The sequence below is a fragment of the Anopheles gambiae genome, chromosome 3 (genome assembly GCF_943734735.2).
Source record: "Anopheles gambiae chromosome 3, idAnoGambNW_F1_1, whole genome shotgun sequence".
Lineage (NCBI taxonomy): Eukaryota > Metazoa > Arthropoda > Insecta > Diptera > Culicidae > Anopheles > Anopheles gambiae.
This window is the reverse complement of record NC_064602.1, coordinates 59466246-59490307: the sequence shown is the minus strand read 5'-3', so window position 1 is coordinate 59490307 and position 24062 is coordinate 59466246. Positions and strand designations below refer to the sequence as shown.

The following is a 24062-nucleotide window of genomic DNA, read 5'->3' as shown; positions in this document are numbered from 1 at the left end:
GAGTAACATCCTTTCGTACGTTAGCGGCAACGTATAAGTGACTCTATACAGAAGGGTCCACCACACTTCCTTCGGAATTATACCAGAAAAGGGTTTGGTTCGATTAAACGGTACAATTGTTTAATGCAGGAATGATGCGCTCTTCCTTATCGACCGACGCCTCTGAAAGTGATGAGTGCCCGCTTGACTTACGAACCAATTCATGCCAATGGGTGAATGGGAAGCTGAAGCCGCCTGTGGCGAAAGCAGTCCTATGCGCGTGTACTATTGCATTGTGTGTATTACCGCTCCAAGAAGCAGATTCTCGGAAGACGACGGGTCTTTGTACGGCTTCTCTTGGGGATCTCGGAGGAGAACAAAAAGCGAGCATAATCGCTTGCGGAACAGACAACCGACCGCTTAGGGTGAAGTGTTTGAAAGGTGTTAAAATTATTACACAAGCTGGGTGTCGCCTTACGGGTAAGCTGTTCGATACACCCAGAAGGTGTTGGGGGGACACTTGCGCAGATTGTCCCTCTCCTAAAGGTGCGGACTCAAGCGAGTTTTTGTGTAGAAAACGCCGGGGCGTTAAGTTACCATCACTGTATCAGATTTCTGCCACCCAATGTGTGGTTTGGGCCAAGAGTTTTCTTTGCATTTTGGCCGTTTTTGCTTCGTTTGCTTTATGCATCGATAAAGCTGATTTTTCGCTTACAATTGATAGGTGTCGTAGCGTCAACCTGTGCGCTAGCGTGTTGCTAAAGGTTGACACTTGGAGTTTCTTATCCCATGTTTTCGTGTCATTCCGTCATTCATGTTGTGCAAAGAAACCTCCCTTCGATCACGGTAATCTAATCATGTGCCGGGTCTCCTCGGCAACATATGCGCAGCAGAGCAAATGTCAAACGGGGGTTTGAGTGTTACTCAGCCAGAGATCTGCCGCTCGTGTGATTCTAACTGTGTATATATTAACAATTACCCCCCTGGTATCGTGAAGCAGGGAACCATTTCAACGCAAAAAACTATTTGTACATTAATTTTTGAACGCAAATATTCATTGAAACCATATTTTTGCAAGCGTTTTCTAAGCCCATGTTTGCGAACCGTGCATCTTTTGCTCGTGCCGATTGAGCTAAAATAAGGGACAACAGGAAGTGATCAATAACGACCTATTCGCAATGTCTCTCGCTCTCTTTCTCTCCCTCTCCACTGGGCGTGTCTATCATTAGGCCTCGTGTTCAGGTGAATCTGCCATCGTACATATACATATTCCCAAGCATATGTCATCCGGTTCACTACGCGAAGGAAGAACGAAAATTAAACGGATGGTGTGTCACGGACGGAACGTTTGGATGGGGTGTGCTGCTGCTACTGCATGTGCTCGGGTAACTTGGGCTCAAACTCATATGTTTCATCGAGTCGATGTGTCTGAACCGGTAGCAGACAGTTTAGAAAAGAAGGAGAGCATTAAATTTTATTATCTGTAAACTATTTTTATCGAACTTGCGCGTGGGTATCCGACGTTGTTTGTCTTTCAGCATTCTTGGCCACTGCCACCACTCGGGGTTCTCCTGCGGGGACGAGACCAACCTGCACTTGTGTGCATTGCATAGCCGGTAAGAAGCATCTGTAGGAATGGTGTGTGCGAAGGAATAACAAACCGAGGAGGAGGTTGTCAAAATCAAACCAGACACCGAACTGGCTCTGCTGCTAACGGAAGATGCTGTTCGAATGCTGCTGCAGATGTGTCTACCACGGTGGGGAAAGTAATGCACAACTAGTCGCTATGGTTCTGTCCTGCACCAGCACACTCAGGTACGGTACGAGTAACATGCAAGTTAGTTCTAGTGCGATGGAGTAAACATGAACGCAAACAAACAACTGCATCTGGAAGTGGCTAGCATCGGGGGCAGTGCAGCAGACCGTGTATATCATGCAGACTTCAACGGAAATGTACACAATGTTACACTAGAAGCAGGGAGATGCGCTATACGCTGGAATGATTTTACTTTTTAGTGTTGGTTGTTGCATATTACACTCGAAAAGAACGTTAAATTGTTTCTAGTCGAACGAAATAGTTTTATGTTGCAATGTTGAGGAAGGAATACGTGTGCAACGAGCAATAAATGGTTAAAATCTTATTAATTGCATATTCTTTATATTTAATTCTCTACCAAAACTGAGCAGCCTCGGTTGAATGATACATTTCATATTTACAATGTTAATAGATTAAACGAACGAGGAATGATTCATAGACGTGCAACTGAATTATTTCACAAACATTTAATTACAATCAATTTTGTTTACGCCCTTTCTCTGTTCACATACACACACACACACACACACACACACATTTCCCTAGATCTTTCTCGGAAACCCCAAAATATCTAGCGTTAATTGCATTTTAATTACCAAATAATCCAAATGCACATAGACGCGCTGGTTTTGCAGCCGCTGGGACCGACCAAGTCCGGAAAGTAACGCAATACGGAACATTAAAAAAGGGAACAGCCGGAAAACGAGCACCAACCAGAGCGTAGGGACATCCGCTACCGTTTACATTATGCTCAGTTCGCCACGAATAGAATTGAATTAGTTTACGTACCAGCCGTGGACGAACATTAGCGATCGTCCGGCATCGTGGTGGTAGTGCAAGTGAAAGGGTCACATGAGCGAGTTAACCGAACTAACTCGAACCAATGGGTGTATCGATTGACACGAGGGTGGATTGTTTACAGCAAGAATAGAAGGTAGGTACGGTGTGTTTACAGGACGAAGCTGTAAATACAACATCAAATTCTCACAAAACTATTTGGAATAACAAAAAAGTCTAAAAAGCTTTGTTGTTCATTTTGGCAAATGAAATAACGGGTGAAGAAACCCGTGACTTTAAATTAGACGAATGTAAAAGTATGCCCGAGCACAGAAAACTGCCACTCGAATGATTCACCTTGTCCGCAACCTAGCTTGATCGTCGAACCTTTACGCAGCTTGCGTATGATCGTACTTTGCGTGCAATGATCGCAACGAAACGCAACACCTCTGGGCGCAGCAGCAGCAGGTCAACGCAATGCGCTTGTTGTTATTCAAATTTATCGTTTCCCAACGCCGGGAACCAGATCTTGTCCCGCTGACAACCTGTTTATAAAGAAAAATGTTGAATATCTCTCGACGTACTAGGGGTCCGCTCTTGTGATCCAAGAAGCGTGTGTCGCCCCGGTTCGTTAGCGATTGCGGAGGAGCCTGCAGTTGAGCCCCCGCTCGTTGTGTGGTTGCTTTTTCTCTCTCTCTCTCACACACTCTCTCTTTCTCTGTTTCACAAGTCTAGAGCAACGAGATTGTCGTACATTCCACCACTTTCTGACTTTCCAAGGTGCATACATACATGCGGGGGTAATTTATGGGACAGATTTGTGTAAAATGAAGAAAGGGGAAAATAATGAACAAGAAAATAACAGAAAAGGAAAGAACACACCGACGATATGTGCTCCAATCCATACTCTACCCGTGTACACTACATAAATCTCCAACATCAACAACACTCAGATGGTGTCAGTGTGTGTGAGTGTGTGTGCGTTCGATCGTGCGTCGATTATTTGCATTTTAATTTATAAGTTTATGAATCTGCGCCAGTTTGTGGGGTAACCCACATAGAAGACGCCCGGGAACAATTCGTCCACCTCGTTGCATTTTAATGCACTATTCTCATTGGTCTTGTGGCGCGTTGTGCAGTGTTTACGGGTCACCATGGCGTCAATATTCGATCATCCCCTCTGGGACTAGCCCGTCCGCCCGGGCTATTAAAAGCAGGGAATAAATGGGCTGCACAGGAAAGGGGTCACACGAATGGCGACGAATGTGTCATTTGTTTATATTTATTTTCCAATCAATTACTTAAGCGACTCCGTGGGCTGGCATCATCGATTAAATTCACGATCGCGTCCGCTTGGCGTGGGCAATTTGGTATTTTGCATCTCCACCGCATCCGTAGATTGTGCGCTGTACACTCGATGATGTTCGATTAACTTTAACTATGGGCCAACTACAGGCCAGAGGTAAATGGTATGTGCGGTGGAGAAGCACGTTGGAAAAAGCTGTATCTGAAGCGGACTTTGCTCATTGCCACTTTGCTTCATCCGTTAGTGATTCTTCAAGATCATCACACTTTCGCGCTGTGATCGTTTGGCAGCGTAACAGTGTCCAATAAATATTTTGACAGCAAGCCGGAGCAATCGGCTTGCGATGACCTTCTTGGGCAACGATTGTCAATTGCAGTAACAAAAAAGAAAATATTTGTTTAAAAAAAACCTGACAAAACACAATTGAAAACTTTCGGTAACGCCTATCGACACTACGACAGCGACCGCGAGCGAATGCTAGTGGGCCCTTGGGTTCAACCAAAAGGGGCGAGACTTGAGCAATTTTATTGAAGTAGAATCAATTGACTTCCAATCGGCCGATCGATGAAACGAAGGTTCTGCAAGCAAGCGTCGTTCAAATTGCTTACGGTATCCATATGTATGAGTAGAACGTAGTAGAAGAAATGTCATCTCAATAAAGTTTCATACAGAATTCCATGCGACGGATCGAACGAAAAGCCACCACCAATACTATCGAGCAAAAGATTGTTCCTTCCCCTAACGGCGGTGTTATGAGCAGAGAATCGAGTGTAAAGATAGTTGATAAACCATATTGCATATTGTCTCCTTCCGTTTTGCGGAATTCTTCTACTATCAGGCAAATCATGAACATGTTGCCATTTCTTCGTTTATCGCTGAATCTTGCAACAGCTTAAGGTGGAGTGAGCGTCGCACAGCAGCAGCATTCGATTTAAGCGGGTGGGGATTGTAAGCAACAAAGCAGGGAAATATAAAATCGATACGCAATTGCGATACACGCGTAAGGAAGGCACGATTACCAAACAATCGTTCTTGATGTGTCAGTTGTTTCGCATACCTGGTGTGGTGGACGTCCCACACATATGGTTTTAGTTTCCTATTCCGTTTAGCCTACAGCAATTCAATCAAGAGTAATGTAATAGGTACACACAAGAAGCTTTACAGTCGTTTCCCTCCCTGCGCTCATGTTCGAAAGGTGCTATGAGTGCCGGCCGGGGACTGTCGACAGTCGTCGTGTGTGCCGGTCAATATTGACGCATTCACAATCGGGCATAGAATTTGGATAAAGGGTTACAAGGAAAGAAGAAAAAAACCGAATCATGAAAATACAAAATAAACACAACAACTCTTCGAAATGATGCCAAGTGTTATAGATATACGCTTGCGGGCATAAAGTACACGACGTTATGTTCATTTTGATTTTAAAACAAGTTAACAACCGAACGATCGCGTTGGAACGATCGGTAGATTTGACACAGTGCGACATTAATTTGTTCACGCCTCCGTGGGCAAAAGCTAACACTTCGCGTGAGGTGCAAATTTTTACAGTTCGCTGTGGATGGAGCTGCGGTAGGTCGAAAAATTGCTTAAATTTTGTTTTTTTTGACCACTTTTAAGTTCAGCTTGGAGACAAAATCAGCCTCTCACTCGTAAAAAAAAAAACAGTGACCAGCAATAACGACATTTTGTTGGGTGCTGTGCTGAAAAATATCGTATTGTGATGTAGAATTACTCATTGCCCCAGTGCTAGACGATAGCGATTCTCGTGGTCGTGTGTTCGCGTGACAAACCAGAAAACATAGACAAAGATTTCTTACAGTATTGCCTCAAATTGATACAAGCTACGGAAGCTGTCACGGTGCCGACTGTTTAAATATGTGTATTCTCTTTCAGCTCGACATTCTTTGTCCTGTTCTGTTTATTTTAGTTCTCCATCATTTTCAATATTTTCTACCACATAGATTTGCTTTTTCAACACCACCACAACGTTACTGGTGGGGAGGGAGTGTGTGTTTTCTTGGTGTTCGTTGTTCTTTTTTTTTGGTAAATTGTAGTCTAATTTTTCCTCGCTTAGCGCATCACACAACCTCCGTGCGCGACTAACGCTCAACCCAGACGCTGCTGCTAGGGTCTGTTCAGTCAGACAAATAAACCTATCGACGTACGCAGTCGTGGCTGGCCTCCCCATACGTGACGGGAACGTGCCGCAACGGAGAAAATAGGAACACCCCGTGGCCGCGAGATGATGTGTGCGATGATTGACATAGCGTGAAAATATTGAACGAAGCGTTTTTCATGCCTTTATTTTTTTTTGTCCGTGGTCGAACGGAGAGCGAAAAAAGATTTCGCCACTTTTCTTAACAACACACATACACACATTATCTCTCACACCATACGAGTCTCGCAGGCAGCCGGATGACAAGAAATTAGTACCAGACGTAGCGAAATTATTCGCACCCAGACGGGGTACGGCGTTGCGTCTAGGCAACTGGGCACGCCATAGCGTAGTAGGGGAGAAAAATGCTCCAGTGTAACGACAGATGGTAATTAATAATAATTTCAGACTTTTCAACACCAATTTTGTGAAGGTACTGGATAAAATAAGGCAGTTGTTTGCAAATAGTCAACAGACGCAAGCCTATATCCTGTGTGAAAATGGTTTGAACGGTGGTTGGTGTCGATGTTTTACGTTTACTAATGGTACATGTGAATAAGGTACAACGGGTAAGGTGTCCCGTAGACGTTGAAGTTGAAAAAAAAAAACATTTTAGTTCATCAATCTTTCCCTTCTTCGTTCTGCTAAACACACTCTGTTTGACTTTCGTAAGGCAAAGAAAACAGACTTCAGCAGTAAAGTAGTGCAAATCTCCTGCAAAAACCTCTCATCGATTGTGAAACATGCAGCAGTTGTTTACTGTGGGATACGCCTATAGGCAAACATTGACATTGTGTCCGAGGTGCATGTGGTACGCTTGTTTGCCGACATTGATATAGCTTTCTTAAGTGCGCACGCTGCTGTTTGCCGGAAAGAAGCTGCTCAGTGGTGTGGCGCGAGTGAGAGACCACCGGAAGGATGGCAAATAGTGAATGTGCGTGATAAGGAAATCCCAAGCTGCACACTTTACGATCAAGATGTGCTTAAAAGACCGTCCATGGTATCCGTAGTAGTGATCGTACATCGGCACACAATAGCACCCAACGGCAAAGACGGATCTATTCGTATCAACATCATACCGGTGACAGGGACAGACAACGATTTGCATTTGTCGTCCGATGTACCCACCATCCGAGTGTTTCATTTCGAAACCCAGATACATCGCGGAAATGCGACCATCGCGCGGAAAGATTTGAAAGAAAACGCATCTCACCAATAGGCAAATAGTGCAAGGCAAAAGCACCGATACGGAGAAATCATGCGTGATAGGACCGTTTTGTAGTGTGGCATGGGAGGTGCAGGAAGATAAATAACAAGTGAAAATTGTTTGGGAAACTGCTAGATAAACACTATTAAGATCTTAATTTTCACTGCACCAATCAATAACAAACACCGGGCACAGCAGTCAGTATCAGTGCTGCGCTCTTCGCCCGGACCGGAGGCACTGCTCCGCAGGAACTCGAAGATGTTCCGTTTCGACGATACGCGACGTCTGCTGTCGCCGGAAATCGAAGACTTCATGCAGCGGATGTAAAACTCTGGGGGCCCTCTATAGCCACCCGATGCGAAGCAAAAGATGCGGCTTTTGCCTTGCTGTAATCTATTTCCAAATTGGAAAAACATGATCGACGCTCCCGCTCGCTTTTGCAGGAAATCGGATGCTGTCAGCCAGCATGGCGTTTGGTAAACATCTCATCACCATCATCATCATCGTTCACGATTCTATACTCCCCACTGCTGTTAACGGAACCAGCGACATAAATGTTGAAAGAAATCTCACAACATTCTTGGCACAGCTTATCGGGAGTGTATGACATGAGAACGAGCGTGCTGGAGTATGATTGACGTTTTCGGGTGGACGGTGGATAAAACCCTGCACCCAAAGATGTTTGAACATTGAAAAGTGGTACGTAATAAGCCACATGACAATGTAAACTGTCACTTTCGCTTTGACTACACATTAAACAGGAACGCATTATGGGTGCGGTGCAAATTCAAGCATCGACAGCTAGAAGGGTGCCCTCATCTGGGTGTCATGTGTCCTGTTTGGAACTGCCTCCAGTCAGGTTATTTTTCCGGCCCATATGGTACGATTCCCCAGAACGTAACCCTCGATTAATGGATCAATGCGAGAGCGTTTCGTTTGACGTTGTCATATTGACTTACACTAATGGGCAATCGCAGGGAATGACACCATCTCCATCACATCGTACTGAAATTCCACAGAACGTCGTTAAGATTCTTCCCGTAATATACTGCAAAGTCATATAAAAGCATAGGATAAAACATATTTTAAAATCTCGAAATGATTTTTAGCATATCGTTTTAAAGTTAGGCTTTTGAACAATGCACGATAACATGAATCAATGTTGGAAACATCATCGATAGTGTCGTCAGGCGGCCGTCTTCATTATAAATTAGTTTACTTTTAGTGCTAAGAGCACCCAGGCCGGAAACCAGATCAGACGCTGTTTAACGAAAAGTACGCAGGTCTGACAATCTAACTAGTTTCAGGATCGGTTATTCTTCGTGCATTAATTAAACCTTTTTTTAAGCAATTCAATGCCTAATAAAATCCCATTTACCAATACGGCAAAGCTGTTCCTTCTGAATAAAAAAAAATCCCACTTACGATTCCAATCGATTTCTTCTCCCATATGCCTTGTGCATGTAATATAGCAAGCCTTATGGTATAGAACAACGCGTGCACACAGTGTCCGAAGAAACTACTACACCTTTATGGTGTTTTCCAATGGTTTTGGTTTTTCGGGTGTAAAACGGCAAGTCTTTAGTGGCTTGAACACCGTGGAGGGTAATTTATTCTAACATGACTTGATTTCAACCACATCTTCGTACTGCTTCCCTACAGACTGATAGCATCGCCGCTGTTCGATTGCGTACGAGCGCGTCATTCTCACCGCAATCTTTCCCTTCACGCCATCGTTCGCCACAACAAGATTCCAGGAAAATTCCCGTAGGAGCGCGCGCAAAAGCAAACAAACCTTCGGAGTTGCAAACCGGAGCAAGTAAAATAAATAAATTTTAATTATTTATGACAATTTATTTATACATGCACTCGCGACGGACTCCCGTGCTTTGCGTTTGCCCATTGCCTTTCTCTTTAGCTTTTTCATATTTTCTCTCTTATTTTGAGACGTTTCGAGACGAGAACGTGCATTCCTCCAAGTTTTCCTTGTCGGTATTGTGGTCTTTCCTATTGCAACGGTCCTACCCAATGATGAAGGCGCGCACGTTGCCTCGTTTAATACACGAGAGCACGGGAAGACACGCGAATGTTGCGTTACTGGTTGCCCTTTTTGTGCCATCTGAAGCTCGGCCATTTTTGTCATCGCGCGCTGCTCCGGTTAAGTTGATATTTTGCATTTTTAATATACCTTTTACTTGGAACATGCTGATGATGATGAGTGGAGAGCTTGTCTGCCTCTTCGTCAAATGGGAAAAAAAGAAGTGAATTGTATCAGTGTTCATACGAGACGAGAGCAGGAAACAGTAGTACGATCAGAAAACGCACGGAACAGAATCTGCTCAGTAACACTCACTTTATGCATGACTTGGAGGTGATGTACATATTGAGGCAATTTATTTAAAAAGTTTCATTTCGTTCTCGTTACACATTCTGGTAGATTCTGCTTTTCAAATTTGGTGGCATTAGCAATATGATATATTTAGATATTTTGTTATCGGAAATAATGTACTGTATATTCTTGTATTCTTTATGCATGTGTTTATGTTTAAGTGTCATATGTATTTTAGCAAAAAGTTGTAACAATAAGTTAATATAAGAATGATTTATTTAGCTAATAGACTTGCTTGGAGAATCTTCGTAGATATTGATAGAATTGACCAAAGCAAATAAAATAATACAACATCTGGCAGGATGTCCCGATACAAAAAACGAAACGAGTGCAGGACTGCGGTGTGGTAAGGCAATTTAATTTACGATCACAACCACGCGTATATCATATCCGTGTGGGACGACGCGGACACACGCAACTCTAACCGGCCACCAACATTGGCGGTCATATTAAATGTCCACCCAGGCTTAATACTCTTTCAGTTAATGCACGACGGGATCGTAGTATGTAACGGAAGTCAACAGACATACTATTCAACCTTTTGGCAGCAATGGCGCAAAACAAAGTTTGCCCGTTTCTGGGTTCATCGTCGACCAAACATTGGCGTATTTATTTCACTAGTTTGGCAGAGATGAATAGTGCAGCAAGCGTACCTGTGAAAAAGGCCACCAGGGGAGACAATGAAAGAAGTCGAACCACAGAGAAGGAGAGAAGTGGAGCAAAATGGGTATGAAAAAGATTAATTAGTTTGATGTCACATAAATAAGTGTCTCAGAGAGGAAAGCTTGAGTCTTTCAGACACAGATGGTTTGGGAAGTGTAATTGAAATTGAAAATGTAACACGACGAATAATTCTAGTCATGGTGAATAAAAATCTGAATATGGAAAGAAGAGGATACAAAAATACAAACGAGGGATTGCTACACGCATTGGTACATTTTGCAGGAAACGTGTAGTACAAACAAAAGGTTGTTTTGATTGAAAATAGGGGTTTACATATACATTTAACTGATGCCGAACACTAAATAAATCATATTGTATTATTAAACGACAATGGGAAAAAACGATCAAGTTTATTTCGTATGCGTGGCTATCAAGAATAAGCACTGACAGGAAAAGTTCATTTCCGTAGCCTTCAAATTATGATCCAATCAATCTCCCTACATCAAATTTCCTTACATTCAAATTGATTTTGTTCAGAATCTAGGAAAGCAGCACACAATTCTGCCTTCATACAAATCAATCAATTTCTTAAAGGTTAGGGAACAGTTTCAACCAAAAGCGAGAGTATGGCAAACAGCAACGTTAATTATTATCGTATCGTTTCAAAACATTTGTCAGAAAGAATAATCTACAAATTGTGGTACAGGTCTTTTATTTGAAAACTTTCATAAGACAGTCGTGAAAAGCGCTTGACAGTCAGAATACTTTTATTTAAAAATACTCCTTTCCCTTTCCATCGATGATACCCCGGATTTGGTGCGCTAGTCGCAGCACTCCTTTAGTCCGAGGGTGGGACAGAGATTTCTTTTTCCTTTTTTCCCTCCCTATTATGTATCAATGCATCAACGTTGTTGTTTTTTGTATGGACTTTGTACATAACCTTAAAAGCTTAGTACAGCAAAACTTTGGTGCGGAGTTTTCCCACTTTTTAACTCTAGTTTTTTTTTCTTGGACTTCGGTAAGCCTAAACGATCAAAGAGACAAACTTTTTCGATTAGTCTACCACTTTCTTTGCTGCATGTCTGTACACCATTCACTGATCCACCACCTATACCTCCAGGTACAATTTGGTGGAATATCAGATTATTTGACTTCCAACAATATCTGTAGCACAGCAAAAGAAAGGCTGAAGGAGTTTGCGTTGCCAAGCTGATTGTTTGCAGATTAGACTTGATTGGTGTGGTGGTAGGTAGTCGCCACTAAATAAGTTCCCCAGGAAAAATCCACTTCGCATGAAACAGTTTAGAAGTGGCTCGACACAGAATTTCTTTTTCAAAGCAACAAAAACGGAGACAACGGTTTTGAATGAAACAGCAACTTAAATGAAATATTTATTTAAACACTGGGCGAACATTATGTTGATACTTTCAGGCAGTTTTTCGCTTTTCCAAGCAATGCAGATGTATTGATAGGGCCCAAGAATAAAACATTCGAGTTTTGCTTTGCTAACAAGCAGAGAGGGTTTGGGGTTACCGGTGTCCTTAATTTATACACAACTTACACGGCGCGAGAAACATGCAACCGTCGCCTTCTGGGGTGAGGACGAACATGGTATATTATTCTTATTTTCTGCGATCCCTGAAATTCGATAGCTCACAGCTTGGGCGTCGAGCGTTAATGACCGGAGCCGCAGCAACTCACGCTCTACGAAAGCTAACGAGTCGGCGTCCACAACTCAAGAATCCAGGCAGACGAACGAACGAGGAAAGCAACCCAACAAACGTGGTTAATTAACGTGGTAACGAAGCGTCAGCGCTCACCAACCATAACCATGTCGCCAAAAACGCCAGATTCGTGTGACAACTTGAACAGAAAATGTAGTCGATTGGGATTCTTACCATTCGCTTGGATGAAGCATTGCCTTTACATTTCCCCACAAGAGAGCACTCTGCTAGTTTTGCCGTCGCCTCTTGTGTCTACCACATCCATTCACAGTGACTATCCTACGAAATCGAGCACCGGCGTTCATGTTAGGACCGTAGAAACAACACTCATGTCGCAGAATCCCAGCGGGTGTGCTTCCGGGTAAAAGGGAAAGACCAGTCATACGATGACCCAATGGTACGAAAAGGTAAGGCGACAGAACCCCGCCACACTGGACAATGACGCTCAACACAGACGGCTTAGCCAACGACAACTTTCCGCCTGCTTGTCGCCGCGTTGCCGCAGAATAGCTATTATCAACATTTTCCAATCACAAACCTTGGCTAGAGAATGTCCCCAAGCAGATTGCAACGCGTTAATCGTAGTCCAATACTTACGCCACTACGTGGGTGCAAGTTGACCAACGGACAGCAAAATATGACATCTTGGAGCCGACGGTAATCTTCGGGGTGCAGTGGATGGTAATGTTCAATCTAACTGGCCAGGGGTTTGTATTTGTTAGTGACAAACGGACCAAAATCATGTTTCTGTTTAGATTTAAAATTGTTACCTCCTCATCGTTACAGGAGCTGAGGTGTGGGCGTTGATGCACAATACATGGCTCGTCTGCAGCGCTAGGATAAGTTCGGTACAGTTCGGTGTGTACTGCAGTAGAACCAGTGAGCAGAATATAATGCACTGCAAATCGACATGGCACGAAAAATACGCCTCGCTTGTCAAGGCACCTTATTTCCAGCATTTAGAGTGTACCACAACCATGGTACTACATGGTGGTAATCACGAGTTCACGAAATGCTTGTAAGGTTGCCTTTCAACAAAATGAGAAAAGGTAGAAAATACTCGATGAGTCTAACTCTCTATAACCACACCATTGCAAGATATACCTGGTTGTCATCGATCCGCAGAAGATGCAACCGAGTAGATAAGGGTTTCGGGAAGCCGTTTCTCAATATTGCACCGTCGTCTGACGTTGGCTATACTCGCAGCACAGCCTCTGGCTCCTGCATTCGTGACAGCATCCCACGAGCACCACCACTCCCCGTAATGCAGTGTAAAACCAACAAAGCGCATCGATGTTAAAAAAGGACACCACCAACCACCAACCAGATGTTGTTGCCCGCAAAGACGCACACACTAACCGATTCTATTTGGGAAAGGCGAAGAAAAAGGTAGCCAGTAGAATTTCCAATTCTGGGACAGTCCCACGCAAGTCTCGGGGTCGTGGATGCAATTGATCTTTTTCCTTTTCTTTGCTTGTGGTGGCGTGCTGTTTACACGGAGCGATATTTCTGCCTCCACACCATATAGCATCACGGATCTGCTTTACGGTCGACCTTCGCGCCAGTCTTTCCATCTCTCTCTCTCTCTCTCTCTCTCTTTCTCCCTGTCGGCTGCCGGTGTCTCTACCGCCATCGTCCTCTACGGATCGGATCAGATTTCCAAAAAATGTTAGTTCGCCCGCTGGTTTGTGTTGCTGGCCAACGCTGTTTCCTGGAACAATCTCCCTCGCAGTGTTGGCCATGCTTTTTAATGGTGGTGCTTCTTTCCGATTCCTTACGATCGTATCAGAATACAAGAATTTCAATAACGATATTTTCTACAATTTATATCCTTCGTTTCATCATAACATGTCGCATTCGGTCAAATTCATGGCGTAGGAAGTGAAAATTAAAACCTTCGAGGTAAGCCATATATTTCTTCCATTGATGGCATTAAATGGTTTCGACTATTTTCCAGTTCTTCAATTTCAAAATCCAACATAAAGATTCATAGCAAATGTAATTGGAACGCGGTAAACAGGTGAGAGAAATTCCGATGGGATGGTGTGCTTTCTGTACAATGAATTTTGAATGTTACGATAAGCCCAATGACTAAGGATGAACAATCACTCATACTAAACGCTATCACCGATCTGGCCGCATCGTATGGAGGAATGCGTCCGGCCCCAGCTTACAGCACTGTAATAAAACAAGTTGCATAGCGGGTGTATGGAGCAACCGACATGATGAAAACATGCACGAATAAGAATATTTAATCAAAACAAAACAAATCTGACACTACCGAGAACAGCATGGGATATTGTGGACTGGCGGACTGATGCGCCACTGTTGCTGTTGTGGGAAACAAAGCATAAAAAAATCATGAAAAGAAACCTGTACACGTAAGCAGCTCGCTCCACTGTGGCTGAAGAAGAATGCCAACGAGGCGCGTCTTGTGCGCTTCTTTCCACTTGTGTTTTATGCTGGGCTGGTGGTTCGCCGCTCTTGACGTTCCCTTGTTGACGTCGCGCCATCGCCCTGATCGGGACGCTTAGTTAAACAACTTGAACGTACACGCACAGCGGGAGGGCTCCGTGGCATTGTGGTTCTTCTGCTGTGGCGCGACGCTACGAGGCGAAAGACACAGGCGACCCGGGTCCGAAGCCGGCCTGGGACGCGCCGGACATACTAAACCTAGAAGGGGTTCCTCAGCGAGAAACAAATCTCCGATGAACGGCACGACACCGCCCGTCTTTGCACTGTTTATGCTCATGCTCATGTTGGGCTGGCTGCCTGGAGAGACGAATAACGTTGAACACGGGATGTGAGAGATGTGTTTGGTCTGATGTCTGTCTTTCAAACACGACACGCTGCTTGTTGTACATTGCGGCATACGTTCGCGCCACACCGTTCCGGACAAGTCTTTGCCTTTCGTCTTTCCTCCAGCGATAGTGCTGGCGATAGAGTCTACGAGGAAGCGTTTAAAGGATATCTGATTTCATTTCGTTCCTGGTAAGGCTTCCCTCTGGGCCGTTGAATGGTGAGAGGCTGGCCAAGCGGGGGAGTTTGGTGGTGTGTTTATTTTATTTATTTTACCGGACCTTACGCAGGGAAGCTGATGACCGGGGGGCAGAGCCTGTGCGCTCGATAGGGTTCATCCGCGGGCAAGGGTTCAGCGACAAATAAGTGTTTGGGATTACAACCGAGGCGTCGTCAGTCAGCTCCGGTCATATCCGGTGGATTCCACATCGTAGCGTGAGGTTGTGAAAGTGTATGTCCTTTTTCTACCTGTGATCGTGGTGTAGGTATGTTTTACGCCAGTGAAGAACGACAAGTCATACATGTACCACCACTACTACTGATACGGCCATGCCATATGATGGGTGAAAATTCATTAACCCAGACTAGGCCCGACACGACTCCACATGCAACACACAACTCTTGTGGCGCGCTGCAGACACCCTCCAGTTGGAAGACGGACCAAGGTTTCAACAGTATGTAGCCATGTGTGTGTGTGTGAGTGCCTACCTGGCAGCAGCCTCAAATTGGTATGCATCATTCAGCCTCGTTTAACTTCGCTTGCCCTCAGGGAGTCCCGCAGCGGACTGGACGGACAAGTTTACGGAGTTTTTACCCCCTGTCGGACATCCTTGCCGTCCGGGAGATGCCTGGTTTGTGTTTTACTATTCCTTTCGCACGCTGTACGTGTTTCCATTGCGTTTCCTCGCCCGTACCCCGCCCGAGACCGAGTTTACGAGCGTGCAATCAGCACCTTGTAAAGCTTTGGTTAAATGTAAACCTTCATGCTCAGGTGTGCGTGTACAGTACAGACTGCAAGATTTATCTGCTTTGAAAACGTTATGTCTTTTACATTGTAGTGTGCTGCTTTCTTTGTTCTTCATGCTGTCTTTCTCTTACTTCGTTGAACCGTTGTAGCCACTTATCCTCTGACCATCTTGGTTTGTGTATGATAAATGTCATCCATTTATTAGCTCCATTGTCGGTAGCCTTTGCAACGGATCGATGAATGTGGAGACACTGCTGTCGCATTCAAATCTTGCATTGGTCAAATAAAATATTATGACAGTCAACGCTACTCCGACCCAAACCAATTCAACGAGCGGTCGATTGATTTTTAGATTGCGCTCCAATGGAATGAAAAATGGCCCATGGATTGGTTGAATTCTCAAAAACAAAAACATTGAATAAAAAAACACACGCACGGCAAACAGCAATCCGTTGGGCGTGTGTGTGTGTGTTGGTGTGCTGCGAGTCTAAATCCAGCCATTCGAGAAACTACCCACCATTATCCAAGCTACTAGAGGCAGAGATCGGGCAGGCAAGGTCGGGTAAGTTATTCTCTTCACAGTTGATTTGATGCTAATTTTTCATCGAACGAGGTTGGTTGGTAGCGCGGTCGAGCGAAGGAAGCAGCTGCTTGCCGGCAAGAGACGCCCGGCGCGAGATGAAGACGCGGCCAATTCCAGCCTTGGAAATGACAGCACGATCTGGCGAGGAAAAGCAACGCGAAGCGCACGGGAAGCACGGGAGCGCGCTCGAGAAGAGGATTATCGGAGTAGCGTTGGCACCGCGGGGAAGGGAATGAGTAATGCAAACATTACACGTCGTTTGTTTTAGCATTTTCGTTGGCACCCGGCAGAACTAAGCTGAGGAGCGTAACGAGAAAGCAACAGAGCGAAATCCGCCCGCCCGCCCGGTCCGCCAGCAACGAGACGCAGCACGGCGACTGCGGACGACGTGTGCTCGATCATGAGCATCATCAGCTACATCATCAGCATAAACAAGCCTCTCCCCCCCCCCCCCCGCTCCTACTAACAAACGAGCATCGTCGTACTGCTGCCGTATGCTCGGACTCACGCTGTCGCTCGTTCGCACCACGGTCGCGCTGCTGCCACCACCGCGCGCGTTCTGACGCGGAACGGTTTGCGCTATGGCTTCGCGATACGCTGCAACCAAATCTCGTACGCCAACCCCGACACTACCACGGATCGGAAGATCTGTGGGGGCATATGCGAGCAGGGGAGCTTGCTGGCTGTTCGCTCAATCGAGCTTGGCCTGGCGGGAGATAAAATTGGAGTGAGAAATGATTGCACGGTGGACGACGCGCACCGTGGTGTGTGGCTTTTTCCTGTGGGGCTGTGTGTTTGCATGAAAGCATGCATAAACAAAACACGCGAAAACGCCGTCCTGGCCTGACTGCGTTGAAAAGAATCGTTAGCAAGAGTCGAGGTTTGCCTTATGTTGCATGCATGTTTTTTTTTTAATATCGTTTTGTATTGTATAATGCAGATTCGGTCTATAACGATGATCACCATCAACTACGTGTGATATGGCTCCAAGGTTACGATGTGATGAATTCAATTATATGCTATTTCTAATCTAATGATCAATAATACAGATTCAGTATAAGCATTCGTTCTGATTTGCGCGATCAAAACAAAACATTTGGTGTATATATAATTTTTTTTATTAGCAATCCGATATTGCTATAAGACAACTGGAATTCCTAGTTTCGCTTGCGTTTTTTGTTTTCTTAAGTAGTCACAGTTTAGAAGTTGCGCTAAAGAAAAGTAGAATTGTTCTTATGTATATATTTTACTATTGTAAAATCGCTCCAATTCGAAGAGGAGAGTTATTTTCTTGGGTAACTGGATGCAAAAATGACTGAAGCTTGCCCGTTTCAGACTACCGGTTCACCCCCAACCAACTGGATTCTCGTTGAGCATCGACTGTTGAAAGAAACCCCTTTTACGCCCATCAACGCCAAATATGCACCTTGCACCAATTGGTAGGCGGTGCCAGTACAATTTTATGCAAGTGCAGCTTCCACCCAGGCAGCGACCGCTCAACGTCGTATGCGCACAGCGCACTAGCCACGAGTGGAACCACTTGAGCTTAAAGGATCGCTAAAAGAACTGAACAGTGCATGGATGGAAATCGGCAAATAATTTACGGTTTTTTTTGCTTCCTCTTTCTTGTGCACGCACTCTTCCCATTCCGCGACCTCTCGCGTTTCCGTTTCGAATGTCCCCCCCGGCGATTTATGCTCCGAACTGAATTGATCAATTTGCGGGACGACGAAACAAGACGTGAAAATAAAACGAAACGCCACGAAACGGGATGAGGTGATGATAAGCATTTGTGCATGTGCTCGCGCGTGTGGGTATACGTCGTGTAATTATTGTTTTCATTTGCGATGCTTGTTTGGAAGCAAAGCAAACATCCCGAAAGGTAAAGTCCCAAATGACGTGTGTATTGTTGGCGAAGATGGAACTAAATGCGCTTAGCCACAACATCTGCACTGCTCTCTTGAGTTGGATAGGAAACTGTCTTAAACCTAACAAGAAGTCAAACAATTTTATAACAAAATGTTGCAAAGTTTAACAGCTTTGCGGTGTGTTATCATTCATACTGAAATGATGATTCAACTTGAATGCCGTTTGAAACGTGTTGCTCGTTCAGAATCCTATTTAACCACGTTCGTCGGCGCACGACGACCTCCCCGTGACTGTTAAAAACAAAGAGGGTGCAGCCAACGATATGAGCACGCAAGACGCACACGGCGCGTGAAAAGCACAAAATCAATATTTAACTAACTCGCGTATTAAAGATAACAATAAACTCGGCAAATAATTACCGTTGGGCTTCCGAATAATTGCCTAAATGATCAGCGCTGAATCGCTGATGGCGTGACCGGAGGAGCTAAGAGTAGGAAGAGTTTTACGTTTTCGGGGTGCGTCGGTTCAAGAATGCTCAAACCGTTTCTTCTGTTCGTTTGGTACACCTTTTACGAGCATGCAAGCCTCCACCGTTGGATACAAGGGAAGAAGAGCATTGAAGCGCTACAACACGGGATCGTCGGTTTGGCGTGTGTGTGCATGTGTATTGTTCGAATTGGCTGGCATGTTTTGTGTGAAGACACCGTCTAGGAGCTCTCGTTCATAAGGAAAACAAACAAATCAGGGAACTTTAACTTACAGCACGGCAGCAGCAAACCGTATCTCGTCGGCACCCTGCCCCGATCAAACCCGGGCGAATCAGCAGCTTCGCTTACACCGACGGTAAGCGTTCAGTTCCTCTCTACCGGCCGAGGAACGCAACAGAAATCATTTGTCTGCTTCTTTTTGTTGTTATGAACCAACGCAAGATGATTCTCATGAGAACTGGATTTAGTAATGAAAACACAGAACGAAATTTTATAGCAAATAGAGAGAATTATATTGTCAAAATTAGGAATAAAGAAAACCCTCTTCCGTTACTGCATCCAACCAAACAAGACGTGTTTTCTCTCAGCTCCGAACATAACCCTAGTAGTTTACAACAGGTTATGGGCCCAGACCCAATCTAAAATTAAGTAATTAATATTCTATCGAAGATAAAAGTGCCACACTTCACATCACCCGAACAAAGAGTGAAATTTTGTGTACGAGAGAAATGAGCACGGAGGAAGCGAATTCCGCAGGACCGAGCAGAGAGAGCAGCGCAGGAGCAGCAGCACTAAGCGGCCACGCGGTCGGGAGCAACAACCTCGCAATGAACGTAGGTATCGAAAAGTTGAAAGGACGGGAGAACTACGTTTCGTGGGCCTTCGCGATGAAGATGATGTTGTGTAGAGAACGGTGCTGGGATATTGTAACGGCTAGAGACGATAAGGCGGTAGACAAAGACATGGACATGCGGGCATTGTCCACTATCGCGCTTAGCTTAGAAAAGCACAATTACAGCCTTGTGATGGACGCTAATACAGCAAAGGAAGCTTGGGAAAAGCTTAAAGCTGCGTTCACTGATGATGGTGTGTTTAGACGTATCTCTTTATTGCAAGAGCTTGTTTCGTTCAAATTAAATAATTTTTCTTCGACCGAAGCATATGTTGATGCAATAATGTCTACGTGCCACAAGCTTAGAGAAATAGGCTTCGAAGTGAGTGATATTTGGGTTTCGTCAATCCTGCTGATGGGATTACCTAAATATTACGCGCCCATGGTTATGGGATTGGAAGCATCGGGAATGGCCATGAAGGCAGATGCGATAAAGTTAAAAATTTTGCAAGAAGTGAAAACCACGTGCCACAAAGATGATGAAGCGCTCTTTAGTAGAGGTAATCCTAACCTGCGTAAAGGGGGAGGAGCAATGAAGAGAAGCACAAAAGAGGTTACATGCTACAATTGCCAAAAGCTAGGGCATTTTGCGATTAATTGTCCTGAAAAGCAGAAGCACAAGAAAAATAATAAAACACGTGCAATGAGTTCTGTGTTGGCAATGGGTGATGTGAGTGAATGTGAATGGTACTTTGATTCAGGAGCAAGTTCGCACATGGCAAAATCAGGTGTAGATTTCTCGGAAAGACAACACATATGTCACGAGGTTAGTACGGCAAACAATGCTAGCATGAAAGCTATTACGAAGGGCACAGTTTCCGTAAATTGCCAAGAAGGTGCAGTAAATTTATTAAATGTGTTAGAAGTACCAGACTTAGCTACAAATTTACTATCAGTTAGTAAAATATGTAAAAATGGCTTCAAAGTGGTATTTACAGAACGTAAATGCGAAGTGTTTGATGAAAATGGAGAAGTGTTCGCATCGGGTATTGCTGAGAATGGATTATACCGATTGAATGAAAATAGAGTGAGAACATTTTTATCCTATGAAATATGGCACAGGCGACTAGGACATTTGAATTTCCAAAGTATTCAAAGATTAAAAGGCATGGCCGAAGGCATTCAAACTAAACAAACTAACACGTACAATTGTGTAGCGTGCATTGAAGGCAAACATGCAAGAGAGTCGTTTCCTACAAGCCAAGAAAGATGCAAAGAAAAATTAGAACTGATTCATTCAGATCTATGCGGACCATTTGAAGTTGAATCAATTGGTGGGTCAAAATACTTCATGACTTTCATAGATGATGCAACACGTAAAGTATTTGTGTATATGCTCAAGTCTAAAGATGAAGCAAAGACAGTATACGAGAAGTTTAAATCGATGGTACAAAGGCAAAGTGGTCGACAAATAAAATTATTTAGAAGTGACAACGGTCGTGAATATGTAAATGCCAGTATGAAAGCGAGTATGGAACGTGATGGAATATGTCATCAAACGACATGCACGTACACTCCAGAACAAAATGGAGTAGCGGAGCGGATGAACCGCACTATTGTTGAAAAGGTTCGGAGCATGCTAAACGATGCGCAGTTACCAAAGCGATTTTGGGCGGAAGCAGTTAACACTGCTGTATATTTAATTAATCGGAGTCCTACGAGAGCGTTAAATGACATTACTCCAGAGGAGGCATGGTCAGGCAAAAGACCACATTTGGGACATCTCAAAATATTTGGCTCTACAGTTATGGTACACAAGCCTAAGCAGAAACGAGTAAAACTCGATCCAAAACCCGAACGGTGCATTTTCCTTGGTTATGCACACAACACAAAAGGATTTAGAGTTTTTAACGTTGCCACCAACGAAATAATTATCAGTCGTGATATTATTGTCGTTGATGAAGGTCAATGTGAAGGTTTTGGCAAGGAACAAACAACTCCTGTTGAGTTTCTGGAACTGCTTTTTGCTGAAGGAAAGGATGAGTCAAATAGTACACGTAATAATCCGATTAATATTTCACCAACAGAAGAAGCATCGGATGGTCAGACAGAAGAAACCCCAACAAGGTTTGATCAGAGCAATGAAACTCCAAGGCGCAGTCAACGACAACACAAACTTCCAAGCAAGTACAAAGATTATGTCATTAATCGCAAATTTGTTCCTTCATCAACATTAGCTAACGAAGCAGAAAACGTATCGAGTGACTCGGACTATACGACACCAGAGAGCGAGTCTGATGAAGCGTTAGTTGTTTTCTCGCAGCGAGAAGATCCCAGAAACTATGCTGAAGCTATGAAGTCTGAAGATGCTAAACAGTGGATGGATGCTATCCAAGAAGAGCTTCAGTCTATTGAGGCTAACAATACATGGTCACTGGTAGACCTACCACCGGGACGGAAGGCGATAGGCAGCAAGTGGGTCTTCAAGACTAAGAGAGATGTGGACGGAAATTTGTTGCGTTACAAAGCTCGTGTTGTTGCGCAAGGGTTTAGTCAGCAGTTTGGAACTGACTATGATGAGGTATTTGCACCAGTTGTTAAGCAGACGACTTTCCGTGTGCTAATGGGGATTGCGGCAAAAAGGGGAATGGCGGTAAAGCAGTACGATATTAAGACCGCGTTTCTGTACGGCGATTTAGAAGAAGAAATCTTTATGAAAGTTCCACAAGGTGTGAAAGTGGAAGATAACAAGGTTTGTAGATTGAAGAAAGGGCTATACGGCTTAAAACAATCAGCAAGATCGTGGAATCAGAGACTTGATCAAGAACTAAAGCGCCAGGGATATACGAATTGCTTAGCAGACAGTTGCTTGTACAGGAAAAGATGCGGAAAGGAATGGTGCTACGTCTTAGTATATGTAGACGATTTGATAGTTGCGGGAGATAATCTTGACATGATTGAATCATTGCTTGCTGAATTGAAAAAGTCGTTTGAGGTTAACATTTTGGGCGACATAAGATTCTTTCTTGGAATAGAAGTAGAGAAAAATAAGCAAGGAGATTATTTTGTTAATCAGCGCAACTACATCAAAGATGTAATTATCTCTAGTGGATTAACAGATGCAAAGCCTTCTAGTATTCCTCTTGATCCAGGGTACATAAAGATCGAAGCAGAAGAAATCGAACTTTCTGATAATAAGGAGTATCAGCAGTTAATAGGCAAATTGCTTTATATTGCGATTAACACGAGACCAGATATATCGGCAGCCGTATCAATACTTAGCCAAAAGATAAGTAAACCCACACAACGCGATTGGTGTGAGTTAAAGAGAGTTGTGAGATATTTAAAGGGAACCATTAACTATCGTCTACGATTGAGCGAAAAAGGATGCGATAATGGTATAATTGGCTATTGTGACTCAGATTGGGCCGAGAACAGAATAGATAGAAAATCCAACAGTGGATATGTTTTTAAAGTAAACGGCGGTACGGTTAGTTGGACTTGTAGAAAGCAATCATGCGTAACGTTATCAACAGCCGAAGCAGAATTTGTCGCAATATCAGAAGGGATACAGGAAGCGCTGTGGTTGAAATTACTTCTTGAGGAATTAAACGATGTACAGGAAGTTATTATTCACGAAGACAACCAGAGCTGTTTGAAAATCTTATCAGGCGAAAAGTTGAGTAATAGAACTAAGCATATTGCAACGCGCTATCATTTTACTAAGGATCTAATTAAGAAAGGACAGATCAGCTGCGTCTATTGTTCAACAGAAGAAATGATCGCGGATCTATTAACTAAACCATTAGCCAGGATTAGAATACAGAAGTTAGTAAGCTTGATAGGGTTAAGTGTTTCACTGTGAGATATACAACGACAGCGTAAGGGAACTTGCGTTGAGGAGGAGTGTTGTTATGAACCAACGCAAGATGATTCTCATGAGAACTGGATTTAGTAATGAAAACACAGAACGAAATTTTATAGCAAATAGAGAGAATTATATTGTCAAAATTAGGAATAAAGAAAACCCTCTTCCGTTACTGCATCCAACCAAACAAGACGTGTTTTCTCTCAGCTCCGAACATAACCCTAGTAGTTTACAACACTTTTGCGTACTACCCTCATCATCGTGTCAAGCTCCCATGAGCGGATTCCACCACAATCTTGTTTGCGTTTCCCCAGCTCACCCATGGACGCGGAGAGATGGCCTCAGGGGAAGTCATTACGAGCGGACTCTCGATGATGTTTTGGTGAGTCTTTCCGGTGATAGTTCACTTGGAAACAATTCGCTCCGTATGCAAATGCGCAAATGCGAGGAAAATGCAATTCCATCTCCGGTACGCAATCTTCCTTAGCATGCTACAATAGTGAGTAATGAGTGCGTCAAAAAGTAAAAGCGCCACCGTTGTGCTTTCCGTGCTGAACTTTCTAAATTAGTTTAAACAGTGAACAAACTAAGGATGATTTGATACAGATTGAGATTGAAACAGAACCAGAGAAGTACATTG

At 43.9% G+C, this 24062-nt stretch overlaps 1 protein-coding gene across 3 annotated transcripts in view; it reads right to left on the bottom strand.

The window, feature by feature from the left end:
• The window catches only part of LOC1272596 (frizzled-2), a 64037-nt gene that overhangs the window by 6488 nt on the left and 33487 nt on the right, over positions 1-24062 (bottom strand). The window lies entirely within an intron of this gene.